Raw genomic sequence first — 13250 nt, 5'->3', positions numbered from 1 at the left:
TTATCTGCTGAAGGTTTATTTTTAGATCTTTGAATTTTTAACATCTTCCTTATGTCAAACTGATGCAGTATGAATGACCCTTCCAACTAAAGTCCTTTAACCACTCAGAGTAATCAGTGCTTCCTTTCAGAGGTAGAAGAGGATAATATAACCACATGCATTTTATCTCCAAAAGCATCTGTGATCATGCACACACACACACACACACACACACAAACACACACCACACACGCTTCACAATTCTGTGCCTTTTGAGAAGTCACTTCAGTTATGTGCTCCTAATTGCTTGAAAATTGTAGAGCAAAAGGTACATCTCAGAATTAAATCAAATGCATCCCAGACACTACTTCTTTTTTATTACCAAGCTTTACTGTTGGAGCTTAGCAATAGATAACAGTGAGCAAATCCACATTGCCTGAAAGGTAAGTGGGAAGAAGCTCACTTGATACTGCATTCCTGAGAATGGGACCTTTTATTTGCTGTCATACTGATGACTTTTAATTGTCCTAATAAATAAGCTTTTAAAAAGCTTCTAAAATCTTCTCTAATAACACACTTTGGTCTTTAGCCATAGAAATGCAGAAATAATTAGAAGTGGCATTGTGTACACTGCCTTCTGGACTGGGCTGAAGGTGAAGGAGAAAGTCTCTTGCTATCCTTGTCAGCTGCAAGGGTAATTACTGCTGGCTGAAATTACTCAACATTTGTTTATAAGCTCCCCAGAGCATGCTGTAAATAGATTGTCTGTTATAGTCCAATCACATTAAAACATTGCTCCTTGCAAACCGCTACCTCCTGTTTTCTGTAAGCTAGACAGAGAGAGCCTGCTGCTCACTTATTGAGCACTGAGCAGGGAAAAGCTATGTTTAATGTGATTGTTTTCATTAGATTCCTCTCTGTCCAGGATCACATTTGTTGTTCTCAGAGCCTGAATGCTCGTGGAGTCCATTACTTTCATTAGGATCCTTTTATTTGCTTTAGAGAGGATGAATTTATTTACTATTGGTATACGTATGTAACAGTTTGGAAGGAAATTTAAAACAGCACAGAAGAGCGACCACATACGTCTTCTTCTACACATGGGGTTGGTTTATCTCTATTGAGTTTCAGAAAGTTCATAGCATGTACTGGTTACCTCAGTTTGATTTCATTTAACATGTATTTTTGGAGGCCACATTAGATACCTAATACCGGGTTAGGTACTGTAGAGATGAATATTTATTACTTTTAGGGACACTACAATCTAGCTGGGAAAAAGTGACTGTGATATGTGATAAAGGATAATAAGATATGTGATGAAATGCTAATTTGAAATACAATAAGTACAAAAATGAATAGTAAAGTATACATATAGGTGATCAGCAAGTTTCTGTGTTTGAGGATGAGTAGAATTTACAGTTTTGGAAAGGTAATAAAGCTTGATGAATGTAACTGTGTGCCCTTAATAAGGGACTGAAGACAACCCAGACAGCAGTTAGCTTAGCTTTTTGGTAAACCTTGCTTCCAGTTCATATCATTTTACATAGCAGAGAGTTGATTGGACTTTCAGGCTGGCTGTCATGAAGTGTTTGAATCCAGAAAAGGATAGGAAATTAAAAGCAACTCAACAGAAAGAACCTGGATATTCATTGAATCAAATCCTACAAGAGTCCAAGTTTGCTCCCTAATTGATTGGTGAGAAAGTTCAGCTATTTTTTTTCGTTGTTGTAAGTCTGGGGAGAGGAAATCCTGGGGCAAAATACCTCTAAAAACCGAAATCAGTTAAAGGGAGAAATAAAGTTTAAAACCCATTTATTGCTTACAAACTGCAGTCCAGCGGTCTCTCTCCCCTGCTCCAGAAGAAGCAAGCAAGCCAGCCCCTTCCCTTAACCTCTCAGACACACCCTCCGTTGCCCAGGTAATTACCCATTGACATGGAGATGAACTTTCCACTCTTGAGGATATGCAAATGCACTAAAGCCGGGCGAGATATTCTGGAAACATTACAATTTTACCCACAGTTGTTCACTTATTTTATTTAAATTTTTATTTAGTTCATTAATTAATTCATTTTTTTCATTCTAGGAAAAGAACTGGGAATAATTCCTGAGTTGTTTCCATTTATATTAGACCAAGGTTTCCAAAACTGGGTGATTATATCTTTACAACCATCTCAAATTAAAATTTTTTTTCTCAAAAAAAAATCTATTTGAATTCACCAAGAAGATGAACAACTCTACAAACATGTCTTGAAAAGGGACAGACATTGGAAGAAAAATATTGCAGAGAAGGGATATTACTCAGTTGATGTCAGGCATAGGAAAGAAAAACACAAATTGTGTAAATTTGCATTTGAGAGACACAAGGGCTATTTGTGAAGTGGAGAAAAAGTAGGTAAAAATCTTACTTTCCAGAAAATGTTTGGCCTCACCTCTCCTTTATACCATTACAAATTTGTTTTTCTCATGGAAACTGTTAATTCCCTTTTATCGAGTTTGGAATTCATATGGGGTTTTGGAAAACTCCCATTTCCTATTATGTATGCCCATGTCACTGGAAAGCAGAATGAAAGAGACATCTGAGTACCAGAAATGACGATTCAATTACATTTTACAATAATTCCTGAAAGTACTGTGTTCGAGGCTCTAGGGCAGAAAATAACATCCAATACACATCAGACTTTGGGTGGGCACATATGTCGCCATGAAAAGCCAGGGATGTTTCACATAGAAAGTTAAATAAACAAGGGAAGCCAGTGGTGTGCTCATTTCAGAACGTTTGGCTAAATTTATTTGCAAGAGAAAAGTAAACCTAAATAAAATTGTTCTTTAGGGCTGGCACACACAGTCTTAAAATAGACTGAATTCATTTTTAATCTATATAACATTTTTATATGCTTCCCATTACTCACTTTATGCCATTAGGAAAGCACTGAATCTTTAAAGAGAAACTTCCTACAGCTAAAAAAGACATTAAGGGGGAAAAATGCTGGGAGCCACAGTGACAGGTACAGCTAAGCTTGCATCCTTCGGTTCCCTGGAAACCAGTCAAACACTATCTCATCTTGCAATGGTTGTGTCTGATCCTCTGCTTCAGACATCTTCCTAATAATGGCAACTGCAGAGGTGACTCTCTGCAAATAAGGGCTTGCAGCCACTGGGCATCCATCACATTTCTCCAGAGCAACATTAGACCACCCTAATGGGTACTCCCGTCTTCATTATGATATTAATTCTCTAAATTTCCAAAGTGATTTCATTTATAATATGACAAAGGCTGGCTGCTCAGGAGACAAACTGTTTTCATCCCCCTCCTGCATGCTCACAAAGCCTTGCTCTCTTTAGTCTTTGGGGGAAAAGGAATTTGATACCATCAGATCTCTTGTGATACACAGGGCCGGCTAACAGCTACACCACCTGCCAGCACTTCATGCCTGGCCATCCAGCCTGAAGCTTTCTAAAGCGATGGTTGATGAGTGGAACATGGATGTTGGTTTGGAAAGAAACTGTATGGGGAGAAAACAGTGGCAGAATAAAAAACTCGGCATGGAAGCTAACTGGGATTCGAGGGTAACAGAGAGAAGCTAGAAACAGAATCAAATGCAATGGGGATGGTTTGGTAGATTTTATCTAACACCTTGTTTTTTCTCCTTTGTACATTGCAGTCTTTGTTGTGGTTCCAAATTTCAGGGTTGCCAACTGTATACAACCTCCAAAATACAGTAATTCATTTTCCTTTCAATATATTAACCTCTATGGACTTTAATTCAATCTACCCACATGAAAATTAGGTTATTTTCTACAATGTTTACTAGATATGAAATTTACCAAAAAAATCCTGTCTTGATCAATATTGAGGATTTGCCACTCCCTGATCACCATTGTTTCTAACTGAATTTTGCATTATGGATAGAATGTCTGGAATTGATTGACAAAATGCTTAAGTTCCTAGATGTCCAACATTGGTCAAAACAATGAAGCAGATTAAATTTTTTTCTGTTTTCACCTTTCTTGCCTTTTCTTCTGGCAGCTTTTGCTCTTACCTTAACTGCTGATACCTATTTTGTTACAAAAAAAAAAAATTGTGTTAGAAAAGCCAAGATAAATGTTCTTATTTTTGAATAATAGTTTACTATTATTTAGTAATCCAGTACCCTAATTGAAGTAGCATAGGTTAGTTTTAAATATCAGCAACAACTGAGTTTTAAAGTGCATGAGCTGGACTGTAGACTCCAAACAGTTTTAATATTTTATATTATTTCATATATTTATATTACTTTTTAAGAATTTGTATCTGTATTTGTATCCATATATGTTCAAATACCTTGTGTCTTTGCAGGGCATATTTAGGTCATATCTAATTATGGCAAATTTTTTTTGACTATTCCTATCACTGACCTAAAATTTCAGGATATTTACTATAGCTCAGAATCTCTAGGCCATTATTAGATTTAGAAAAATGATATGTCTATAGCTTTTTTATTTGACTGAATTTCCTTTAGATTTTATTATTAATGGAATTGAACAATGTACATTTATATAGGTTGCTATTATAAATACCAAATAAAGATGTATAACTTTTTAACAAAATAAGGCAACTAATTGGGAATAATACATTTTTCTCCCTTTCCCAAACTATAAATTCTTCAAAAAGAAAAGTTATTTGGAGCAAGAGAACATTACTAGATATTTCATATCTCATTGTGGGGCAAATTGCAGAATTTCCAGAATCTCCTGCCTACCCTTAGTTCATTTACATATCAATAGGTGTTTCCTACTGCAGCCTCACATGGCCACTGGGATATGGGGTGGAGAGATAATGGCCAATCTCTTCTCTCCTCTCTTCTCTCCTCTCTTCTGGTACATAATTGGTCTGGTGTCTGCCAGTCACCAAGGACCCGCCAATGGAGTTTCTCCCGGGAGGGGCAGGCAGAAATAAGCGCGCTAAGGCCAGCAGAGCACGAGCTGTGGCTGTAGGAGATGGATGGGGTAGGCCCTACCTAGTGAATTTGAGCAAGCTGTGAGCAGTAAAAAATGATTTCTTCCACCCTACCCTTTCCCTTGATTTATTTCAGTTTTACCAGTTTCATAGGTAATTTTGCCCTGGGCTGGGAACACCCTTCCCTGCAGAGCTACACTCATTTCTATTTTTCAGTTTAACATTCTATCCTATACATTTCTTAAAGTTTTTTGCTTTCTTGGTTTTAAAAATAGGTAGTATTCAAAACGAAGCTTTATTTACTTAACTTAAAACGTTACCATGCTTCCCTTTAGAAATTGAGAGTTGTTTTTCTCTGACAATTCAATTTCTAGGATAAACCATATCTCAAGTTGTAATGTTTTGCTCCTCAAGATTTACAGAGGATAAAGGGTATGCACTGAAATTTAACATGAATTATATGAATATTTGCAAAATCAAACTGTTCCCAAATTACCAGTGTCTAATTTCAAATGGCTCTTATATACAACTTCCATGCACTTCTGACTTCACTGCTGCTAGAAACTTGACCAAATCCTGTTTCCTTCTTAGTCTCTTCTGCAGCACTAGAACTTCAGAATCCCATGCCATGATGGCAGCATGAAACCTGGTGGTGTGGTGTATTGGGGAGGTCACACCAAGAAGATTTCCAATACCACCGGAGGGTGTTCATTATGGGAGAGGTCTTCCTTGGGTCTCAAGTTGAAACAAAATAGCTGAGTTATTGTTCAATCATCAACATTTTATTGAGACCCTACTATGTACAAAGTAGACCTTCCCCTCCCAATGTTCTCCTCAGGATGTAGTATGGATCACTATATTCAAATGATTGGGGTTATACATGTCCTTAACATATACCTAAGGCTTAAAGCTTTTGCTGTTGGATTATTGTGGATGAATGACATTTACTACAATCTAAATAAAATATATGCAAATGGAGGATTATCAGGCCTCTGAAATCTGAAATTCTAAATTAAACATACACCCTCTGAGTTCAAGGGTCACCTCTTAATTGTATTTTCATTATCTATTTTTAGTATATAGTAGGAGTTCAATATATATCCATTGAACAAAGCTAAAGCTGTGCCAAGATCCATAGCTGAAATATTTCCATTAGTTTACAGTATAGAAATTCAAACTGATGGTTTGGACAATTTATGTCATTAATGGAGACTATGCAAAAAGTAATAGCATGCTGTTATGTTAACAGGAAAATACATAGCATATTTTAATAGCATTTTGTATGGTGATAGGAATTTTTAATGATTAATAATTTTAGGCCTAAGCAAAATAACTGCCCAAATTATTTTGAGTTACTCTTGCAAATCAAATTAACTTCAAGAACCCTTTACAATTATTTCTATATTTCTGTTTTTATAACTGATTCTCACCTAATATATTTTAAGATATTAATTCATAGAAATGCTTTCACTTAAAAATGAGCAAAGAAACCACAAGTGACTGTTCTTAATAAAATGGCATAGTAGACATACACAAGCTGGGAATCAAGACGGACTTACCAGTCCAGTGATCCTGCATGTCCAGAGCCAGCTGCCAGAGAGTTGGGCTCCTCATTCTCGTGACTGCCATAGACAAAGATCCAGAACAGGGTTTAGACTTACCCTAAGGGGTGTGGATTCCTAGGCATCGTCTTTATGATCCATCAGACCTCATGAACCCTTTAAAAAACATTTGTGAATGCCCTAAATTCATCTAGCCCTTCTCAGTCACAAACTGGAGTTCAGGGTATTAGGCACAGACAGGAACAACTATGTTAATATGGAGAAAATCAGCTTTTCTGATCCGACGTGCTTTCACATTCCTGGAGCCAGTGAGTGATGGCTTGGTGGATACATTGAGAGAATGTTGGGCTTCTCGTAGTCATTGGGTGTTAGACCATAACATGGGAAATAACAAGTCTCAGAAGCAGTTTTTAATTTTTGAAATTCACTAGTACAATGTGGTAATTACAATGTGATATATACAATGTATGTGAGAGTATTAGTCTAAAAATCAAGAACCTTCTGTTCAAGTTCCAGCTTGACCAAGAAATGGCTCTTTGTCCATGGACAAGACATTTCATTCTTCAGAGCTCTAGTTTTCTTACTATTCAAAAGAGGAAATTCATGTAAATAATCTCTCAGATCTCTTTAAAATTCTAAAATTATTTCTATCTTATGAAACAAAATGAGGCTCCCTTAATTACTGATTTAAAACCATTACTTACTCTTTTAAAATAGAATGTTCATTGCTGTATTATTTTAGAAATACTTGCAAAAGAAATATGATTCTTTTTTATATAATCCTGTCATTGTCTGTTAGTCATTGCTGCTATTTGAAGTAACCTTAGGATTTTTGGTGAGAGAGTTTTCTATGAGCATATTTTTTTTCAAAAAGATATTTTCCTATCTATTATCATTGTTGCACTGGTAACAGAAGCATCAAGTCAAGTTGTAATCATGAAAGAAGAGTTTGAAAATTACTGATTTTTTTCACAATTGTTTAAGAACACTAAGTAAAAATACTGACAGAATTAAGTAGGAGATCATTAGTAATTTTTGTCTTACCTCAGCTGAAAATCTACAAGCATTTACTAGAGTTAGGAACTCTTACCTGCCTAAAGATAGAGCTCTCTCTAAGAAGAGGTCTGTGTTTGCCAGGAAAGTTCTTCCCCCAGATATCTGTGTGGTTCAGTCTATCACTTTATTCCATTGTGTGCTGAGATGTCAACACGTCAGAGAAAATGTTCCTGATACCCTGTCAAAAATAGCAGCCCCTGTCATGCACAATCTCCTTCTTCTGCTTTTATTTTTCTTTACACAATATTTATCACCACCTGAAATGTATTTTGCGGTCGATGTGCCCTCTCATCCCCACCAGGACTGGAAGCTCTATGCAAGTAGTCACGATATATCGCCAGCAGTCACCAGTGCCTAGGACAGTCCTTGCATTTAGGAGAAGTTCAACATGCATGGAATGAATGAATGCCTGTGAAAACGTGGTGGTAAACAGAATCAGTCAAGTGAAGGAATATACCGGCAGAAGGTAAAGACTAACATGGAATCAGGAATATTTCTTGCATTAAGGAAAGTTTAAGCTCCACGCTAGGCTTACCAGTTTGAATGTCTACAGGAACCAAGAAGTTAACTAAATGTGTGGGTAGAAAGAAGGGAGCGGCAAGAACTGTTGCAAACTGGAAAATGCATCCATGTCTAAAGAAATCCACACATTTCAAACACCTGGAAGCCAAAACAAACACAGCTCTGTGCTATATTTGGCTCATGGGCCACATGCTTATAACGTGTGCTAGGAAACCTTTGTGGAACAGGGCAGGTAGGAATGACCTTGTGCTCTATTATGAAGGGAACAAAATGTAAAGCAAAATAAATAAAACCTGAAACGGAAGCCACTTGAAGATTTGAATAGCTATTGATGTAGAAGGTCACCAAGAAACAGAACTTGAGCCCCTGGATACTGAGCCTGATAGGGACATCAGAGTGTGTATCAATAATTAACCTGATAATTCCAGAGACCAATATTTAATATGATTCTAAGCATGCACTATAAATCACTATCTTTCAAGCTATACATCCCTCACTTCTAGAGGAAATCTCCTTTGTCTGCAATCGGATTCCTTTCAGAAAATGAGATCATTACAGAAATCATATTTCTGACATTTCTTTTTAAAGCAAAATGACAAACTTGCACATCCTCATAGTCATCTAGGCTTCCACTGCTGAGAATTGCTTAAGGTTTCTTATGCCTTCAGGAAGTCGTTGCTAAGTGTGCAGTATTGAAAATAAAACATACAGGTACGCGGAATTTCAGTTAGAAACAAGTTCTTGTTCAAAGAGACATGCTTCATTCCAGAAAGCTGTGCTGACTTCAGGGTACTCACTACACTGTTTGAAGCTACTTTAAAACCTGGTTTTTCCTCTACTTGTTTATAATTGCTCCAATTTCAGCTCACCAAGTAATAGTTGTTCAGCTGTCCAGTTTACCTTTTTCCCATATCTAGCTTGGCTTCAGAGATAAATCCAGCAGATAGATGATTGATAGATGATAGATAGATAGATAGATAGATAGATAGATAGATAGATAGATAGATGGATGATAGATAGATAGAGATCACCGTAGGTTCAAGGAATACTGTGCTTAGCCCTCCAGATATTTTGTGATTCTTGGGCCATAATGTCTGCCGTGGTAGTTAATACCAAAGCTTAGCTTGCAGGCCAACATGGAAATAGCAGACTCCAAATCCTCTGCTTCCTTCCAGGCATCTGAAAGTATCAAAGTCAGTAGAAAGGAATTGGTAGTAGAATTCGCTTTCCTTTCTATTCATTTTTCTCCCCTGACAGTCATCCAGTTCTAGGGATAGGAAGACGTATCTTCACAGGCATATCTTTTCTTAACTAAACAATAACAAAGATAGTCAAAAAAGGTGGGATCAGATCTCAGTATTTGACAAGGCAACTGATGTTTCAGTTCAATTCAGCAGACACTTATTGAAAGCCCCTGATGTTCTAGCCACTATGCTTGGCTTCTGCTGCCAAGGGGTTTACAGACTAGAGGGGCGGATGTCAGGCTCTCTGAGCACATTACATGCACAGTCGTACAAAGGACCACCAGGCCAGATGTGGCAATAGGAACTTTATATTTGGCCATTAGGTAGATTTTTGTTTGTAGATTTATATAGTTGTATAACATTATGCTATGTATCCTATTTTTTAATTTAAAAATTCTGTATTTTTAACAATATATCCATCTGAAATTCCAATTTAAATATTGACAGGAAAGGAGTGGTCAAAGGTACGTGAGAGTTCCTCTCTGCATGTGTTCATCAGAAAGGGTGGGGTTTGTAGTGTTCCTCAAACTTTATCTTTGAGGAAAAGTAAATTCCCGGGGGAGTCTAGTTTCCCAGAGTTCAAACCTGTAAACTATTAGCAGTCATGCTGATCTTAGCTGTCCTGAGGGTGTGTCTCTGGCACTAAGTCTGGGTGTACAGAGCTCCCATCAAATGCTGACATTGTGCAGGAGCAAAGACAGGCAGCAGATACCTGGGAAGGAAAATGAAGGCTGAGGGAAGCCCTTGTGAACGGTGCATGTGGTCCATCATGTAACTATGCACCTGACGTGTTTATAGGCAGCCAGAGAGAAAAATGTGCCATCGCCAAACTACGCACACATTCCCTCTCAACCCAACTGAAGCGGAGCTCCTAAGACATCTGTGCTTATGGGTCCGTTGAAATACACCTGGGGCCCTGTCCGTAGGAAATAGGAATGTGCATGACATCTTTAAATTCAGGGTCTGTGGTGGGTGGAACGAGCCCCTCACCTTCCCTTTTCTCTCCTCTTGCTTCTCCTTTTCTCTTTTCTCCCTCCTCCCTTTGTGAATTTGTGATTCAGATATTGTTCAAAGTGACTTCAAACTCTGTCATTTCTTGGTGGCTGTTTTATGCCTGTTCTTGGATTTTCATCTTGTCCCTGGGTCTAGAAGTGGTGGTATATCATTCTGCTGAACCACTTTAACTGTGCCGAATCTGTCGGCTTGGGCAACTTCAGTGTGGCAGAGCTGAACCACATTCTGAAATGATGCACTGGATCTTTTCTGCAAACATTAAAAAAAAAAAGATCAGTTCCATAAACCGTACAAATGCTACATTAAAAATACAGAGCTGCGGAGTTTGACATTGAAGCCTTTAATTATGATTTTGTTTAAATTGCTAAAATACTAGTTTTGGGGGTGCTTCTACAGGCAGCTGATATAAATGAAGGTTAAATACTGCTTGATTAATGTTTCTTATCTCGTCTTTTTCTTTTATCATTAGGTACTCTACTTGTTCTGTTTCCCAATTAATGACTACAACTTGCTGTGTGTGATTATAACGTATATGTTAGGGTTATTTAGTCTTTGCTGTGTAATCTTCAGAACCATGTAATAAGAGGGCAATTATCTCATCCTAAATGCGTACAGCCATAGAAAGAACCTGGAAAATACACTTCTCTCTCTTCCTCTTTGTTCCTGTCTCTCTCTCTCTCTCCCCCAAATTTGCATGTTTGTCTGGAGATACCTGACTTCTCAGAGTGAGATGATGATTAACCAGCTTGGCTAGGATCTGTGTCTAACTGCTTGTCTCTAGCACCGAATGACAAAGAGCTCCCAGAGCAGTTCAGTAAAGTAGTTTGGATAATACAGATAACTATTAGAATTGCCCTATTAGTATAGGGCATCGACAACCTGTCCCTTGAGTACATTTTAGGACATGTGTAGGAGTATGTAACATAACTGAATTCTGGACAGAGCTGTGCAATCAGTTCATTGCCAAACTTCGTTGTGGATATAAGATTAAAACCCTCAAGGTTTAAATGATAGGTTCCTTGTCAAATGTACTGTGCTGTAAGTCTGAAGGATCAAAAGACTGTGTTTTTCCAAGTCATCATGAAAACCCTACCAGTGGCCTTCAGAGCAGTGCTACGCTGATGGGGCGCCCTCAGGGTATACTGTGGTGCTGTCTGAATGGCACAGGAAAGATGTTGATAAAAGAAGTGGAAGGAAAAGATGTTTTGGTTGTTTGTTTAAAGTCAGCAGAGGCTTATTTGTGTGTGTGTGTGTGTGTGTTTAATTTTTATAGCTTCCTTGTGGCTGGTCTTTTGCAATCATACATGAATCTTACGGGTCAAGAAAGTAAATCATCTGAGTAATGTCTAAAATCTCCAGAGAATGAATTCTGGCTTACGTGGCCACTGTGACAAGTCTAAATTGTTCTGTGTTTGGGAAGATGCTCTTGCTCACCTGGGAGCTGTACAACTGGCAGGCCTCCGGCAAGCCTTCCGTAGAAGGGTGTCATCCCATTGCAATGTGAGCGGAGAGGACTGCATTTCCCAGGTTTAACTTCTCAGATTACATGAGTCTTTGAGCCTCCAACAGTGAATATTATAAAGTATCACTTGAAGGTGGGCAGTTTCAGAGAGAAATGTATACATCAATATTCTCAATAACTCTTAACCAAAACAGAATCTCTGAATGTAAATTATAATGAAATAGGTTCAATAAACTGTGGTTGCAGGGATGTTAAAAGCCATTTATATTAAATTTTGGTGACATTCTGTCAATTGACAATGGGTGGGTATATCCGATTTATTATTTAAATTATGTTGCATCTTGGTTAATATTAGAATTTCAGTAGTTTATATTTCCTGTGCATGCAATAATAAGGGGGAAAAGGTTTAGGGTGTATTAGATGGCAAATGAAAGCCACTCTGATAGTAATCATTTCTAACAGATAAGCCATGAAGTAGATAATTTACACTTGGGTGATCTGTAGATTATTAGAAATGACTGTAGGTGGATGTGCTTAGAATTCTTGCTTACATGTACATGGCTATCAGGTTGATTCCTGAAAAAGAATGTCAACAGATGAATAATGTTGTGGTAAGTGCATGTTACCTGGGGCCAAAGGACTTAGATTTGAACCCAACTCTGACCTTGCTAGTTTTTTTAAAATTTTGAATAAGTCTTCAGAGCCTCTGTTTCAGTTTCTCTGTCTATTATATGAAATAATATAGTTGCCTTTCTTATCTAATGTGTTTTGTATTCTGAAGTTATTTAAGGATACTCACAAAGATCAGTAAGACACAATCTTGGGCCACAAAGAGATCAATGGGTAGTCAGGGAACAGACAAATAAACCAGCAATTTCACCAGTACAGGAAGAGTTATGAAAGATTGTTTTGAGTACTTCCATCACATGTCTTGAAATAATATATATTATATATCTTACACATATATATTATATACCGATACAGACATAGATACAGATAAAGATATCTTACTGGACAATTAAATCCTTAAATCAGGAATCATGTATAATTCACTTTTGAATCATCAGAAACTAGTTCAGGCTTAGCCCGTAACAGTTACACAAAGCATTTTTGTAGAATGAATGATTATTAAGTCACCCAATTTACACAACTGTGGGAGACGAGGAAGGGGTAATTTGGACTTAGAATCAAGTACTGTGTGTGCTGCTGGGTCAGCACCAACCTTACAAGTAGGCAAAGAAAGGTGTTTAGTGAGGTTCTATTTCTAATATACCTAGCATAGCATCTGGCACAGAACCCACTAAACAGAACTCTGAAATGTTCTATCACATAGGAAGCAGAAGGCATCAGAATACCCAAAATACAACTCCTGCCATTGTGTCTTACTTACTGGTGATTTGGAGTTGCTACCATTAGATGTTGACTCTGATAATTAGGAAACTGCATCTCTGGAAGTCTCATTGACATGTTGCT

Source organism: Manis javanica, chromosome 7 (assembly GCF_040802235.1).
Source record: "Manis javanica isolate MJ-LG chromosome 7, MJ_LKY, whole genome shotgun sequence".
Taxonomy (NCBI): domain Eukaryota; kingdom Metazoa; phylum Chordata; class Mammalia; order Pholidota; family Manidae; genus Manis; species Manis javanica.
The sequence above is the reverse complement of the archived record's forward strand: the minus strand, read 5'-3'. Positions refer to the sequence as shown.